Source organism: Bos indicus, chromosome 11 (assembly GCF_029378745.1).
Source record: "Bos indicus isolate NIAB-ARS_2022 breed Sahiwal x Tharparkar chromosome 11, NIAB-ARS_B.indTharparkar_mat_pri_1.0, whole genome shotgun sequence".
NCBI lineage: Eukaryota > Metazoa > Chordata > Mammalia > Artiodactyla > Bovidae > Bos > Bos indicus.
The window spans coordinates 80,529,340-80,547,002 of NC_091770.1; the positions used below are offsets into that span (position 1 = coordinate 80,529,340).

The 17,663-nt window shown below is 43.1% G+C and overlaps 1 protein-coding gene across 5 annotated transcripts in view; it reads right to left on the minus strand.

Annotated features, from left to right (window-relative positions):
- KCNS3 (potassium voltage-gated channel modifier subfamily S member 3) overlaps window positions 1–17,663 on the minus strand; it is a 47,851-nt gene that overhangs the window by 7,923 nt on the left and 22,265 nt on the right. For 4 of the 5 annotated variants that reach the window (XM_070799104.1, XM_019970666.2, XM_070799102.1 and 1 more), the window contains one exon: window positions 8,163–8,351. The gene's annotated coding sequence lies outside the window, so the exon portion shown is untranslated. Of the gene's footprint in view, window positions 1–8,162; window positions 8,352–15,801; window positions 15,868–17,663 lie in introns of all 5 variants that reach the window. The other variant, XM_070799103.1, reaches the window with a different exon arrangement.

A 17,663-nucleotide genomic window follows, 5' to 3' on the forward strand; every position in this document is an offset into this window, starting at 1 on the left:
CCATGGAATTCTCCAGGCAAGAATACTGGAGTGGGTTGACATTCCCTCCTCCAGGGGAATCTTCCCAACCCAGGGATCAAACCTGGGTCTCCTGCTTGGCAAGCAGATTCTTTACCACCTGAGCCACCAGGGAAGCCCTCATTCCACAAAGCCTAATCACAATAGCAACATACATCATAAAACCAGAGATCTCTCATTATGGGACTTTTAGAGGAGAGAAAAAAGAAAGCATCTCTATATCAGATCAGATGCTTCAGCTCAGAGGACAAGATGAGATTCTCCACATCATGGCTGCCAGAGTACACTGTTGGTTTCCTTGGCTGCATCCAGCCCAAAGCAGCCTATGGAGAGCAGGGAAGAAGACCTCACCTTTATAAACTGTAGCAAGGTTCCCTTACATGAAGCTAGTCCCTGGCCAATTACAATCGGTCCTTATATCATCTGCTCCTCACTATTACCTTGAGATTTTGCAGTTGAGGAAGCAGGATTAGAAGAGATGGGCATCACACAGCTATTAAGGGTTAGAGCAAAACTCAAGCCAGGGCTCCCTATGTCAGCCCCTCTGCTCTGCAGTGTGCTGGTTCACCCACTCGAAGGAGTAAGTAAGAAGAACCGATAACGAACATGGTTATTTACAAGACTCTATATTCAGGCCAGCATTTAACAGCATCATTCATTCCCATTCAGAAAATACTATGTGTCAAAGGTATATTTATATATATATATTTAATATATACTTATAGTATACCTTACATATAATAATTATCTTACATATATTTTATACATGAAGCTATACCTAGATAGCATATTGAAAAGCAGAGACATTACTTTGCCAACAAAGGTCCGTCTAGTCAAGGCTATGGTTTTTCCTGTGGTCATGTATGGATGCGAGAGTTGGACTGTGAAGAAAGCTGAGCGCCGAAGAATTGATGCTTTTGAACTGTGGTGTTGGAGAAGACTCTTGAGAGTCCTTTGGACTGCAAGGAGATCCAACCAGTCCATTTTAAAGGAGATCATCCCTGGGTGTTCTTTGGAAGGAATGATGCTAAGGCTGAAACTCCAGTACTTTGGCCACCTCATGTGAAGAGTTGACTCGTTGAAAAAGACTCTGATGCTGGGAGGGATTGGGGACAGGAGGAAAAGGGGATGACAGAGGACGAGATGGCTGGATGGCATCACCGACTCAATGGACGTGAGTTTGAGTGAACTCCGGGAGTTGGCGATGGACAGGGAGGCCTGGCATGCTGCAATTCATGGGGTCGCAAAGAGTCAGACACAACTGAGCGACTGAACTGAACTGATACATAAGTGAACATATAAAGGAATGTATATAATATACATATAGTGTAAACCATATTTAGAGAGAGAATTATACAAATACTAAATAAAGATTTGGGTCAATTTCTCTGTAAGTGAGAAAAATCTCTTTAATTTTGACTAAAAATACAAAAAAAAAGTTTTGATTATATAAAAGTAAAATTTTGGTATGGAAAACCATGCCATAAGCAATGTTAAAAAAATATTTGCCACTTATATCACAGACAAGTGGTTAATATACCTAGCATATAAAAGGCTTTAGACTGAGAAGAAAAAGAGAAAAACAATATAGAAAAATGGGCCAGATATGAATAGACAGTTTACAAAAAAAAATGTCAATGGGTCTTAAAACAGGAAAACAATGTTCTACCTTGCTCATAGTAAGATAAATGAACATTAAAATTATGGAGCAGTATCATATCTAATGGGCTTCCCAGGTGGTTCAATGGTAAAGAATTCACCTGCCAAGTAGGAGACGTGAGTTCGATCCCTGGGTCAGGAAGATCCCCTGAAGAATGAAATGGCAACCCACTCCAGTATTCTTGCCTGGGAAATCCCATGGACAGAGGAGCCTAGAGGGCTTCAGACGATGGGGTCACAAAGAGTCAGACATGACTTAGTGACTAAACAACAACAAATCATATCTAATACCAAAATGGGAAAAAATACAAAAACTGAGCTACATACTCTATTACTAAGTATGTGGGGAAGCAGGTACTTTTGCACGCTGCAATTGGGGAAACAAAATGAAGGGAAATTCTTATGAAGGGGAATTGGGAAATACTGAGCAAAACTGCCCACAAATTAGGAGAAAATATTTGCAAGTTATTAGGCTTCCCTGGGGTTCACTCAGATGGTAAAGAATCTGCCTCCAATGCAGGAGACACGAGTTCAATCCCTGGGTCAGGAAGACCCCCCTGGAAAAGGGAATGGCAACCCACTCCAGAATTCTTAGCCTGGAGAATTCCATGGACAGAGGAGCCTGGTGGTCCACGAGGTTGCAAAGAGTCAGACACAACTGAGTGACTAACACTTGACTTGACTTGATAGATCTAATAGGAGTCTAGAATCCAGAATAGATTTAAAAAATAAAAAACTCTTACAACAGTAAAAAGACAAATGGGCAAAGGATTTTATAGGCATTTCTTCAAAGATATACAAATGGCCAAAAAAACACATGAAAAGATGCTCAACATCATTGGTCACTAGGAAACACAAGTCAGAGTCACAATGAGACACCATTTCACACAACTAGGATGGATATAATCAAAAAGTAATAATAATACAAGTCTTACGTTATAACACAGTAAGTGTTTGTGATGATGCAGAGAAATCAGAACCTTTAAGCATAATGAGTAGTAGTGGAAAATGGTGTGACCAATTTGGAAAACAGTGAAGGAATGATAGAATTAAAATCTCACCATTGTGCAATTCATAATAAAATAACAGATCTGAGTGTGCTCATAAACGGCTGCTAAAACCCAGTTAAAAAATGAATAGGGAACTCCACAATGGTTAGTTCAGAGAAACAATACCTGAACTCACTGTTCAAGCCAGTGTAACAAAAAGAGACAAGACAGAATGTGCCTCCGGATGGAAACAAGTACACAATTCTGAACTATCCTAGCTAAAAAATAAAATAAGACATAAATTTGATCTAGCTCTAACAGTTAAAATCAAATAGGATATTTCAGAGGAACATGTTCAAAGACACTATAGGGATGCAATCAGCAAAAAACAGACTGTGGGAAATTATACAGGACAAATGATGGATCAGATAAATGACACATCAAATAGATTCAGTGTGTGGCTTGGTGTGGATACTGATTCGAGCTAGCCAAATGCTTTCAAAAATATATATATGAAAATCAGGAGTATCTGAACACTGAACTAGACACTTGATAATGTAAAATTATAATTGTTCAATTTTTCAATGTGCTAATGGTATTGTAATTATGCGCTAAAAAAACCTTTACCTTTCACAAATATATGCTAAGATTTATGGATAAAATTTTACTGCATTAAGAATTTACTTCAAAATAATTCATTGGTGTGGGGTTGGGAGGACAGGGAGGAGTCACTGGTCATACAAGATGGCTATGAATTAATAACTACGACAATTATTTTAGCTGAGTGACAGGTACAGAGGAATTTAATGAATTATTCTCTTTTTTTGTACATATAAAAATTCTCCATCAAAAAATGGTTTAAGAAAAATCTAGTAAGCACCTTGTGTGGCTATGCACTGTGATACATATTTTCATATACATTATTGTGCATCCTGTAATTCCCAGCAACTCACGTAGTACCTCAGTATAAGCAATGAGTAATTATCATTGAATGAATGACTTCATTTAATTCTCCTGCAGTCCTAGCAGTAGATCTTATACCCCATGTCGCAAATAGAAAAACCTGAGGCTCAGGATTTAGCCAACATTATACAGATTTATAGGGCAAACTTTTTCCACTATGCTTCAAACATTTAACTTTTTTAACTGGAAGGAGGAAGGTCTTTAACCAGCTGGCCTTCAATTTTATATATATTTTTAGTCAGCCTCAATAAATAATGCTATATACTCTGGTAGGGGATTTGGTACTAGCATGTCAAGGATACATGCGGTCTCCGATCAGGCACATCTATGTGTACCAAAGGCATCTGGCCACAGGTAGAAAACTTAAGTGCTATTTTCGTTCTCTTCCTCAAGAGCTTCACTTCATTGCATCAATCCTCCTGCCTACTATCAACACAAATCACTCATGGTGAGGACACCATATACTGTATTTGGCCACCTTGTGTCTCCTGGTGTTTGTAAGATTGAAAAGAAAGAAAAAAGATGTCAAAGATCCAAGATATTCTATGGCAGTTTAAACTAAACACCACGCTGATCTATTTCTCTCCAAGTGGCATCCATAAAGCCTTTCCAAAGCCATTAACCTCTTACCACTCTCTTTGCTTCATGCTCTCAAACTCACTTTATAAATGCTCTCAAAACTGTGTCTTTTAAAGGTTGACACATATCCATGCACACATGTGCATGGGTGGCTTTGATAATGCACTTGATTTGCTCAAAAAAGTAAGAAAGGCATAACAAATACAAGCCACTTCTACTTGCTTTATTGGGCAGAACCACTCTTTTAAATCAATTCCATAAAAGTAAACAGACAAGCAAACAAAAAAACCTAGACTCTTTTGTCCTTCCCACTTGTCCAAAATCTACATTAGTCCTATCATCGAGGAAGAGGGGAGCATTTTTCTGCATTAATATTGAAGTCTTTATGGAATAATCATCTGGAAAAGCTGTATTTCATTCTATTAACTTTCAAATAAAAATCATATATGTTTTTTAAAAGGGTGATGTGCTGTGCTTAGTCCATCAGTCGTGTTCGACTCTGTGTGACCTCATGGACTTTAGCCCACCAGGCTCCAAGGGAATTCTCCAGGCAAGAATACTGGAGTGGGTTGCCATACTCTCCTCCAAGGGATCTTCCCAACCCAGGGATCGAACCCTGGTCTCCTGCACTGCGGGCGGATTCTTCACCATCATGCTAAATTCTATTTCCAGCCATGCTGTGTGAGACTATTCCAAATAAAACGAAACAAATGTAAACAGAAGTGAAAATCTAAATTCCATCCACACCCAAGTATTGAGCATCCTCTCACCAGGAACCTTCCCCGGTGATGACCTTCTCCCAGAGCAAGCTCCCCATGCACTGGGGTGGGTAGCATGTAAGGAAAAGAAAATCAGAAGTCAGCGTTGGGTCACAGAGGAGCAGAGAGTATAATGAAATGTCAGTGGCACTGCATGGTCCACCTTGACTGTGGATTTGGAAATGGAGATGCTAGTGGTCCTTGATTCAGATCTTTGTGGATCAGATGTCTTTTTACAGCACAATCCTGAAAAAGAAATAGCTCTTTATGAGACATCGAGGAGGACATGCCCAGAGCCAGTGTGCAGGCCATACAAAGCCTCAGAGAGCCTTCTAGATATAAGTCTTTGTTTGCAGGGATCAGCATTTCCTGGGTATCCTGAGGCTTCTAAGTGGATCTAATCCCCCCAGTAATCTTCCAAACAGCTCTTCCCAGCCCATGAGGAAGCCTGGATGCAAAGTGAATCCCACTGGCCAAGCAGAGCAAGGAAACTCCCTCCTGGTCTCTTCCACATCCGTATTCCAACAGCATTGTGTGCAGCTGACAACACACCAGTGGCACAGGTCCCCAGTCACCCTCATTCAGAAGATTCATAACCCAAACCCAACTTTTAAATGTTGCACTGAAAGAAATGAACCCACCAGGTCCACTTATCCATGCTGAACTATCAGAAGCACCTAAAGAAAAGAAGACAGGTTAAGACTCTGAAAACTTGTGCCTGAAGCGCCACTTCCCAGCTCTGTGACCTTGGATGGGAGGTTCTTGATCAATAAAAGATGATGTACACACTTTGATGATACAATAACAAACACAAAAGTCTTCTGAAAACACAAAGCATAAGATACATGTAAAGCCTTATTTCAAAAATAAGAGATTAAGACAAGAGTCCCCTGGAGAAGGAAATGGCAACCCAATCCAGTATCCTTGCCTGGAAAATTCCATGGACAGAGAAGAGCCTGGTAGGGCTGTAGTCCATGGGGTCACAAGACGGAGCGAACACGCATGAGGGGGGTGGAGGGAGATGGGTTGGTAGCAATAAATAGGTAGAACTAAAAAAAAAAAAAAAAACAGATGAGTCCCCCTACCTCCTTGTTCCTGCCCCTACTTACTCCTTTCCCTCTCTTGCCACCTCCATCTGGACAGTCGTACTAGAGAGGTGCTCATTTCCTCGGGATTCCATTTAGAATGGCTGACTCCCCCTGCAAACTTCAGGGATCCCTGTAACTCACCCAGCTTATCTCCAAGCAGGAGAGCTGCTTTAGAAGGCTAATTCAGTGAACCCAAAAGCCAGAAATCTGTCCTATTTGTAAAAAGCAAAGAAGCAGAGGTGAAAGATATTCACCAGAAATTGGAAAAATGTGGACTTTGCCACAAGAGGGGAGACTTAACTCTCCAGTAGCTACCTCATCACATTACATAGAGGAACTGAGTCACATTACATAGAGGAACCCTCATGCAGACAGTTGGCCACCTGATGGAAACTGCCAACTCACTGGAGAAGACCCTAAAGACAGCTGTCGGGGTGACGCAAGGAGGTCCAGAGGTGGAGTGCTGGAGCAGAATGATCTGCTCCACATGAATCATTCCCCCTGCCCTTACTTCCCAGCTCTGTTCACCTTCTCCCATAGCCGTTCAGGTGCATTTTTATCTGCACTGCCCCCCACCCCACCCCTACCCCGGGCAAGGGATTACAGTGTCTTTATAGTTCTCTTTATCCTTAGTTATCTACATATCCTTATAGTTATCTTTATCCTTCTCTTTATTGCCTTTACAGTTCTCTTTATCCTCCACAACTCTGACCATTACTGTCACCAGACTCCAAGCTTTTCCCATGGAGGGGACTATGTCTTGTCATCACCACAGCCCCAGCCCCTTATGCTAAGTGCTGCCCGTGGTCCAGTGAAAGATATTCATTTTTATCTAGAAGAATCAATAAAAACTATGACTGTGAACAGATGGAGCACAGAGCATTTGGGAGCAGGAAACTATCCTATATGATGCTGTGACGGTCCATACATGCCGCTATGTGTTTGTCAAAACCCATAGAAAGTTCCACACCAAGAGTGAATCCTAATATGCATTATGGACTTAAGTCAATAATAATATGTCAGTATTGGCTAACAATTGTAATAAACACTGCACCAAGGCAAGATGTGAAAAGTAGGATGAACTGTGTGGATAAGGGGAGGGTGTACATGGGAACTCAGCAATTTCTGCACAATTTTTCTGTAAACTGTTCTTAAAAAAAAAAAAAAACACTGTTTTTGTGAAACAGCTAGCAGAAGGCTGTAGATCAGGCATGGTGAAATGACATGCCTCCAGTGACCACACAACCAACAAGTAAGTTACACAAATGAAGTGGGCTAGTTGGGACTGCAGTGAACCACCCAGGCTTATCTCAGAGGCAAAGACTACTCGGCATGAGTCCTTTTTGAGAACAGAAGGCCAGTTTGGGTGTATCTTACAGTGTTCCTGGAAAACCCAGAAATCCTCATTTTTACGTAAGATATCTCAACATTAATCAGAATTGATCCAAAAAGTTTTTAACACTATAGGAAGTGTCAATTGTGCAGTTGTGTCCAATTCTTTGGGACCCTGTAAACTGTAGCCCACCAAGATCCTTTGTCCATGGGATTTTCCAATCAAGAATACTGAAGGGGGTTGCCATTTCTTTTTCTAGTGGATCCTCTCAACCCAGGGATCGAACTTGGGTCTCCTGAATTGGAGGCAGATTCTTTACCATCTCAGCCACCTATATAGCTCAAGCAAAAGTGTGTCTCCGGGCCCAGTACTGCCAATAAGTCCTCAATCTGGGACCAGAGCGAGATTCTTCTCAGGTTCGGCACCATAGCACTCATTACAGGCCAGGCTAACTCAAATGGACACAAATGGAACCTTGTCACAGTAAGGAGTGTCACTTCCTCAAGTGTGAACTATAACCACAAAAGAGGGTGGGCCATGTGGACAACAGGATCTTCCAAAGTTGACCTGCTGTGTCTCCCAGCACACAGCAACCCAGTCCTTCCAGGCCAGCCCTCTCCCTTCCTTCCTCAGTCATCTACCCCAACTGCCCCATGGATGTTTACAAACAGAAGAGTCTCCCAGATGCTTAACCCTCATTTCTGTCACTAGGTTTTTCTCCCCTTCCTTTGGTAAATGCTGGCATCAGAGAAAACACCAGACAGGCAGCTCTTACCCTTGTGGTGTTGATGTCACACACTCTGCCCTCATCCTGCCCAGCGGAATATCCATCATCATCCAAGAAGCTCCAGCCTTCTCCCCTCACTGGAAAGTGTGGAATACAGAGGCATTTAGCAGCCAAAAAGAAAAGAATCCTGTTCTCTGGTTGTACCGGCCGAAGCAATCGCTGGGAAATCACTCTCACCTGCAGAAGAAAGTATCAGTCATGTTGTAACTCCAAGGAGAAAACACATCCAAAAAGTTTTATCTCAGACTCAATGCTCTGGGCATTTTACTAATTAGACTCATATCATAGAGACCAATCAAACTCCCAGGACCCATCACTCCCCTTGGTCACATGGCTACAGAGACATCAGGAAGTGATTCGCAACCACTTTCAGGCTCCAGGACTCAGATCTTGACTGGAGTGGACACCTGGGGCATCTCCACTGACCCCAAGGCCAATAAAATATCCATAACATGAGGTCCTAGAATTAGGACGTTAGTCACTCACCTCCCACACTGTTTCTTCCAGGAGCATCATTTTCCTAGTACATTTTTCAAGGGTATACTTATAAAAAGACCCTGATGTTGGGAAAGATTGAGGGCAGGAGAAGGGGGCGACAGGGGATGATATGGTTGGATGGCATCACCAACTCAGTGGATATGAGTTTGAGCAAACTCTGAGAGATAGTGAAGGACAAGGAAGCCTGGCTTGTTGCAGTTCATGGTGTCCCAAAGAGTCAGACATGACTTAGCGACTGAACAACAAATTTATAAACTTCTAATTGAACACCTTTAATCCATATTAGAGACCAAGTTTTGAGTGTGACTGCACTAATAGAATGAATACTGCTGCTCTAATTTGAAATCGATAGGTTTCAAAGGCTGGCCAAATTCGATGTTGCTTCATTGGTCACTGTCATCTTTCACACATCAGAAATGACTACACATGCTAGATCAAAGTCCTCTAGTTATGTGTGCGCGCACGTGTGTGTGTGTGTGTGTGTCATGTATGAGGGAGAGTTAATATGAAAATAAGAGGATAAATTTCATTTTTTCTCTCTGAATAAATTAAAGAAAGCAAAAAAAAAAAAACTTTACTTGCCAACAGGGTAAGCTTTGCTTCATGGTGGTGCTTTCCCATGGTAGTATCTAAGCATCTACCTATCGATTTTCATGTTTTTCAATCAATGCTAAGTTCAAAGGGGAAATAGGGAAGATAAAGAAGAAAGGATTGATCCTGAGCTTCAGAAAAAAGTGAAAGACATGCTTCCAGCTGTGTCAGTCACTGCAAACCTTCATTATATCTGAAGCTCTGCCTGATATTATCCAGGCATTGCGATTACAAACAAGATCCAGCACCTGCCCTCTCCCCAATCTCGGAGCCCATAGGACCGAAGCCAAAGAACAAACACGCGGAGGTGTCCTACCAACATCCAGGGGGCAACGGGGTGGGAAGCAAAGCAGGAACCACAAGCCGGTCCCAACAAGGGCCAGAGCAACCCTGCGGCGAATTTCCACCTCTAATAGAGATGACAATGAGGAAGGATACAGAAAAAGTGCAGCTCTACCCACACTGAACTTCTGTGATTGGGACCCTTGGCAAAGAGGTAGAGACATTTCAACATGGACAAATAAAATTCAGGAGCTAGCCTCCTCCTCCATTCCTTCCACCCTTCCCCTCCTCCCCGCCTCATCTCCCCCTCCACCTCGTCCTTATTCTCCCCCTCCTCCCCCTCATGGTCCTCCCCCTTCCCGCTCCCCCACCTCCTCTTCCTTATTCTCCCCCTCCTCCCCCTTACCATCCTCCTCCTCCTCCTTCTCATCCTCCTCTTCCTCCTCTTCCTTCCGCTCCCCCTTCTCCTCCTCTCCCCCACTCCATCTCCACCTCCTCCTCTTTTTTATTCTCTCCCTCCTCCCCCTTAACGTCCTCCTCCTCCTCCTCCACGGCCTCCCAGGGGCACCTCAAAGGGTTAGCCTCAGATATTTGTGTTCCACTGGATATGTAGAAATGTCGTGCCGTTTTTAAAGGGTACAGCACACAAATATAGGCTTCCTTTCCCTACCAGACACCTTTCCAAAAGTAGCACATTTTAAAGGAAGGTAAGATTAATCTGGCTAGGAGATAATTAACTAACTACAAACAGCTTTGATATGACTACATTAATTACTGAAGGAAAAAAAACTCAACAAAGTCCTTAGGCTATTCAGCACTTCTGAGAAACCTCAGCACTGCTGGACGCTGGCTCATCACCTTCGCAGGATGGGGCTGGTCCAGGGACAGACAGACCAAATGTATCATTTTTACAGAAGCTGGTGCCCAGTGGGCATCAATGTTTGATGCATGAACAACATCCTAGGCTGTCTTTTTTCTCTTCTTCCCCTGAAAGTCAGAATTCTTGTGCCTTGCTTCATTTCCCCTCACCATGATTTCTGTCCAAAAGACTGGGTTTTTGGAAAACACATAAAATCAGTCAATATTTCTTTATATGAATTTATGTAAGTTCTGGCAGCTCTATAGTGGGGTTAATGGCGACCTCTTCCAAGAGGACTTATGCCATACCTACACCCAGAGCCCCGTCCCTGCAGCAGACCACTGCCGACCTGTGCCTCCACAGGAGACGCTCAAACACAGTTCTGTCTCAGTCTCATTTGAATACAGTCCCAAAGAATAGCAAGGAGAGATAAGAAAGCCTTCCTCAGTGATCAGTGCAAAGAAATAGAGGAAAACAACAGAATGGGAAAGACCAGAGATCTCTTCAAGAAAATTAGAGATACCAAGGGAAATTTTCATGCAAAGATGGGCTCAATAAAGGACAGAAATGGTATGGACCTAACAGAAGCAGAAGATATTAAGAAGAGGTGGCAAGAATACACAGAAGAACTGTACAAAAAAGATCTTCAAGATCAAGATAATCATGATGGTGTGATTACTCACCTAAAGCCAGACATCCTGGAATGTGAAGTCAAGTGGGCCTTAGGAAGCATCACTATAAACAAAGCTAGTGGAGGTGATGGAACTCCAGTTGAGCTATTCCGATTTTCAAATCCTGAAAGATGATGCTGTGAAAGGGCTGCACTCAATATGCCAGCAAATTTGGACAACTCAGCAGTGGCCACAGGACTGGAAAAGTCAGTTTTCATTCCAGTCCCAAAGAAAGGTAATGCCAAAGAATGCTCAAACTACCACACAATTGCACTCATCTCACACACTAGCAAAGTAATGCTCAAAATTCTCCAATCCAGGCTTCAGCAATATGTGAACCGTGAACTTCCTGATGTTCAAGCTGGTTTTAGAAAAGGCAGAGGAACCAGAGACCAAATTGCCAACATCTGCTGGATCATGGAAAAAGCAAGAGAGTTCCAGAAAAACATCTATTTCTGCTTTATTGACTATGCCAAAGCCTTTGACTGTGTGGATCACAATAAATTGTGAAAAATTCTTCAAGAGATGGGAATACCAGACCACCTGATCTGTCTCTTGAGAAATATGTATGCAGGTCAGGAAGCAACAGTTAGAACTGGACATGGAACAACAGACTGGTTCCAAATAGGAAAAGGAGTATGTCAAGGCTGTATATTGTCACCCTGCTTATTTAACTTCTATGCAGAGTACATCATGAGAAACACTGGGCTGGATGAAGCACAAGCTGGAATCAAGATTGCTGGGAGAAATATCAATAACCTCAGATATGCAGATGACACCACCCTTATGGCAGAAAGTAAAGAAGAACTAAACAGCCTCTTGATGAAAGTGAAAGAGGAGAGTGAAAAAGTTGGCTTAAAGCTCAACATTCAGAAAACTAAGATCATGGCATCCAGTCCAATATCTTCATGGAAAATAGATGGAGAAACAGTGGAAATGGTGGCAGACTTTATTTTGGGGGGGCTCCAAAATCACTTCAGATGGTGACTGCAGCCATGAAATTAAAAGGCGCTTACTCCTTGGAAGAAAAGTTATGACCAACCTAGACAGCATGTTAAAAAGCAGAGACATTACTTTGCCAACAAAGGTCTGTCAAGTCAAGGCTATGGTTTTTCCAGTGGTCATGTATGGATGTGAGAATTGGACTATAAAGAAAGCTGAGCACCAAAGAATTGATGCTTTTGAACTGTGGTGTTGGAGAAGACTCTTGAGAATCCCTTGGACTGCAAGGAGATCCAACCAGTCAATCCTCAAGGAAATCAGTCCTGAATGTTCATTGGAAGGACTGATGTTGAAGCTGAAGCTCCAATACTTTGGCCACCTGATGTGAAGAACTGATTCACTGGAAAAGACCCTGATGCTGGGAAATATTGAAGGCAGGAGGAGAAGGGGATGATAGAGGATAGAGATGGTTGGATGGCATCACCAACTCAATGGACATGAGTTTGAGTAAACTCTGGGGGTTGGTGATGGACAGGGAGGCCTGGTATGCTGCAGTCCATGGGGTCACAAAGAGTCATACACGACTGAATGACTGAACTGAACTGATGTGAATTTATGTCAGTCCATCCCCTGCTTACGGCATTCATACACTAGGTGTGACCTCTCCATGTAAAACAATAACTAGCATTTTCCGGGTCCCTACAACACACCAGGAACCTTCCCATTTTACTGGTGGGACACTGAGGCTCAAAGACACTGTTTGCCCAAACCTCCACACCTGTGAGTACCACAGATAAGATTCAAACTCAGGTAGGTCTGCCTGATTTCAATGAGTATAGAAAATCAAGATCCTCTTCTAGCCCTTGGGGGAAAATAAGGAAAGGTTGGGATGAGATGGCTGGATGGCATCACGGACTCGATGGACACGAGTTTGAGTGAACTCCTGGAGTTGGTGATGGACAGGGAGGCCTGGCGTGCTGCAATTCATGGGGTCGCAAAGAGTCGGACACAGCTGAGCGACTGAACTGAACTGAACTAGGAGAGATGGCAGACATGGCCCAAACCAGCAGGTTTGAGGGGAAGAAAAATGTGTACATCTGACACATTCCCCTCTTCCTGCTGAACAATCCCACCAACTGGTTCTGTTTCTGTGTTCCCATCATCCCTATCTGTGTGCAACTGTTCAAAAAAAAAAAAGACTGGAGCATTCGTGATTTTGCACTTATGCTGGTTTCTGACTTTGTTGAGTGATTCAGCAGGATCCGGACAAAACACATCAAGCTCATTCAGTATCTCCAGCCTCCGCAGAATTCCTCTCTTTACAGGACAAAGGGAGACCCTCGGTGGCATTCTTGGGCTCCCGTCCAGCCTGGCTATATTTCCTGCTGGGTTGACTACAGCTTTCAAAAATGAACACGATGACCACCTCCAATATTGAGAGGGGAAAGGCGAAGATTAAGTGGCAGATAGGACTCTTTCATCACCCGGAGGCCTGACATCCAATCTTGGAACAGAACGAGGAGAATCAAACAGACGAGCAGACAGTACACAAGACTGATAATGATTCCCTGCATCATTCTCCCAGAGAATCACAGGAATAATGTTGCTCTCCCAAAATTAAACTTTAAAACCAGAGCCTGAGAACTTAAAGCAGCACTCCAAGTGACACTGCAGCCTAGGTCTGTGTCCTCTGAGTTTGTAGAGAATGCTGAGAGCACCTGTCACTGCCCTGCTCACATTCTTCTGAAATGTTGTCACTTCAGTGCCACCCACAATACTGAGAAGCCTGCAGTTAGGGACAGTGTCCTAATATCAATCTTCAAATTAATTGTCTCTGTTTTACAATGACACCTGACAGGTTTTTGTTTTTGTTTTTAGCCAATTCCTCTCCCCCAAGCCAACAAGACTAAACAGTAAATTAATTAAAAGAATCAATATGGATAATTGAAAGGCAGAGGATCAGCAATGGAAGCAGAGGAAGAAAGTCAAAGATCAAAATTGGTTGCCAAGACCCATTCCAGCACTTTCTAAAGAAGAAGAGTTTTATCCTGAAGACACAGCATCTCCAACACTGATATGATACATCTTGAGTGGGGTTTTAAGTCTCCAGAACTCAGAGTCTCAGATAGCATTACATACTCCCAAATCTCCCCTTGTTCTGACTCTCAGCTCCTTGAGGCACCTGCTGGTGATTTCAGTTCCCAGGTTCCTTGCCAACACAGAGCAAATAAGCTATGCAGCTGACACAAGTGTCCACTCTGTCCACCATTTCTATTTAAAGAGTGGAACTTAGTAAAGCAAACAGAAGTTTATTTACTCAGCTCTGGGACACCTGAGTTTCTGAAGTCGCAAGTCTGAGACAGAGCTGACTCCCATCCGTGATAAGGTTACCAGGTAAATGACACCTTGGAGCACCCTCCTAGCAACCCGCCGACTTCCCTGGAGACATGCTGACCTTGCAAACTTCTATAGCAGGGACTCTTAGCCTCAGCACCACTGACATTTTGAGGCCGGATAATTCTTTTTTCCTGGGGGATATCCTATGCACTACAGGACACTTAGCAGCATCTCTGGCCTCTACCCAAAGGCTTCCCAGGTGGCTCAGTCAATGCAGGAGACACAGGTGTGATCCCTGGTCGGGAAGATGCCCTAGAGGAGCAAGATCCTTCCTGGAGGAGGGAATGGCAATCCACTCCAGTATTCTTGCCTGGGAAATTCCATGGACAAAGGAGCCTGGTCGGGTACAGACCATGGGGTCATAGGAGTCAGGCATGACTGAGCGACTGAGTATGCATACATGCACTGGACTCTACCTAGATGCCAGCAGTATACCTCCTTCCTGCCCCCCAGGGTGTGACAATCAAAATAACTCCAGATACTGCCAAATGTCCCCTCAAGAGCAAAATCAGCAAGCAGAGTGAAAAACACCTCAGACACCTATATGGGAGCTGGAAGTTCAGAAAGATCAGAAAGACAGATTGTACTAATACTTCATCTGCTGTCAGGGGCTGGGGAAATTTCCCCAAAACACATATTCTTTTAGAATTCAGTGCTGGCATTTCTGGTGTCAGACAAGCAAAATTTTTCAAATGAGGAAAGATAAAAGCAAGGTTAACCTTTTGTTGAAAGTCAAAGCATGCGTCACACAACTTGCATCTTGAGTCTAGTGTAAAGATTAGTGATTTTCTCAGTGAGTCGGTCTTCTGTTTGCTAACATTTTCAGTACTAGAATAATACCCAGGGCCACACATTCATACAGTTTCAAAGATGTGGCCTACTTCCTGTGGGCCCGGGGCTCCTGCTGGCCACACCCACTACTAATCAAAGCTGCCAATCTTGTGGAAACTCTGATCTGCCACAAAATATCGGTTTGGTAGTCTTGCCCCTATTCATCATTTACAGACTAATTTCCCATAAAATCTAAGAGTAATGACGCGATACAAGGACAAAGAAAAGGTAAACGCTGACCCTACCTCTAGCTTGCTTCATTAGTAAGAACTGTGGTCAAGGGTTTTGCTTAAATAAAGTTAAACTAATGCAATCAGGCCACCATAGTAGAATTTAATGTGCCAGTAAAATCATATTTAAATCCTATAATCCAAAGCAATCAGAATAATACAACCCTGTCTAGTTAATTCAGAAAGTAGTTTACTAAGAATATCTATCTCCAAATGACTTATTTTTTCCAAATTACCAAATTTCAGTGGAGAATGAACATGTGGACACAGAGTGGGAAGGGGAGGGTGGAACAAACTGGGAGGCTAGCACTGACATATATACCTACCACGTGTAAAACAGCCAGGGGGAAGCTGCTGAATAGCACAGGAAGCTCAGCTGGTGCTCTAACGACCTGGAGGAGCGGGGATGGGGGAAGTGAGAGGGAGGCTCAAGAGGGAAGGGATATATGTATATATATACAGATGATTCACTTTGTCATACAGCAGAAACTAATACAACGTTATAAAGCAACTATACTCCAATAATAAAATAATAAACGAATAAAATATGAAAGTGGTCGTGAAAGTCGCTCGGTCATGTCTGACTCTTTGTGACCCCATGGACTATACAGTCCATGGAATTCTCCAGGCCAGAATACTGGAGTGGGTAGCCTTTCCCATCACCAGGGGATCTTTCCAACCCAGGGATCAAACCCAGGTCTCCCACATTGCAGGTGGATTCTTTACCACCTGAGCCACAAGGGAAGCCCAAAATATAAAATATAGAGGCCATTAAAAAAGAAATACCTTAAGTCAATAGGAAAAATCCTTAAGTTAACCAAGATTTTTTTTTCCTTCCTTTTTCTCTGTCTCAAGAGGAAAATGAAAGCTTCCCAGGGTCTAAAATATTCAGGAATTAAAAATAAATTGATAGGGATTATGGTATTCAGAGAGAAAACCAGTAAGTGCTTGCTAAAGCAAGGCCTCTAAATGATATTTGAAGGGTTAATACAAATTACACTTCTCTTGGCCATCCAGAATGAGTGAATGCAACACCATCCCCAGACATCCCAAGGGCTACAAGCATGGTAACTGAACACCACTGTCTTCCCCCAGGGTTCTGTTCCTAGACGACCTCCCCTGGGGAGCAGTAAAAGGCAGCAAGCCGCTGCTGAGTCATCTTGGAACACAACCCACAAACAGGAAGGTAAGGAGGGTCCTGTGGAAGGCCGTGCACCTCGTAAGGAAAAGCAAAACCACACTGCCACTGCCCCTAGCGTGGTCCTCCTCCTCGACTGCCACCATTCCACTGGCCCCAGGGAGGAATGCCCTGCCTCCCTCCACTCGGCAGGAGTCCCCCAGCTTCACGGCTGACAAGCAGGGGCTCAGCCTGCAGCCAGGAAACAGGAAAATCATCCCACCTGGGGACTTTAGACTTTGAGTTCAGTCTTATCTGTCCCCACGTTTGCAATGACATGACTGATGCATCCAACATCTACACTAACACAGTGATAAAATGATCAACTGCAAGAAAACAGTTCTGTGGGTACAGTGGGGGGGGGCGGGGGGGGAATCTATCATGCAATGATAGTAGCAGTGTCAACCGATTAAAGGAAATCTGGAGGACACTAGTAATGTATATCATAAAATCCCCAAGTTTCACCTTTTGGAATGTATCCTGAGGAAATAAATCAGACACATGTCCAAGGGTGTAGATACGATTTCCCTGCATCATTAATTATTCATAAGAGTATAAAGGCAACCTAAAAGTCCATCAATAGGGGAATGGTGAAATAAGATTAGGAGCAGGCCATGCCAAAGAATACTCTGTGGCCGCTGAAAATGCTGACATGATCATAACAGCTCTGCATACCAAGTCAGGCTCCTCTCTAAGTGTTCACACCTGAATCCATTTAATCCTCACAACACTTGGACTAGTAGTATTTCCACTGGGTTCATTTTACAGAGGAGCAACTGGCAAAGAGAGAAGTTAACTAACTCTCCAGAGTCAGTAGCTCCTAAGTGATGGTTTGACAGTTTAAATTCAACCAATAATGCTCTAAAGCCCTGTTCATCCACTGGACTCCGTTGTCCAGAGATTCAAGAAAAGTAAGTCACAAAATGGTAAGTAAGAGAAGAAAATAATTATAATACAATAGTGTCATGATCTGATCTTTATAAACTATGTCTGCCTTTATGAAATGGAAAA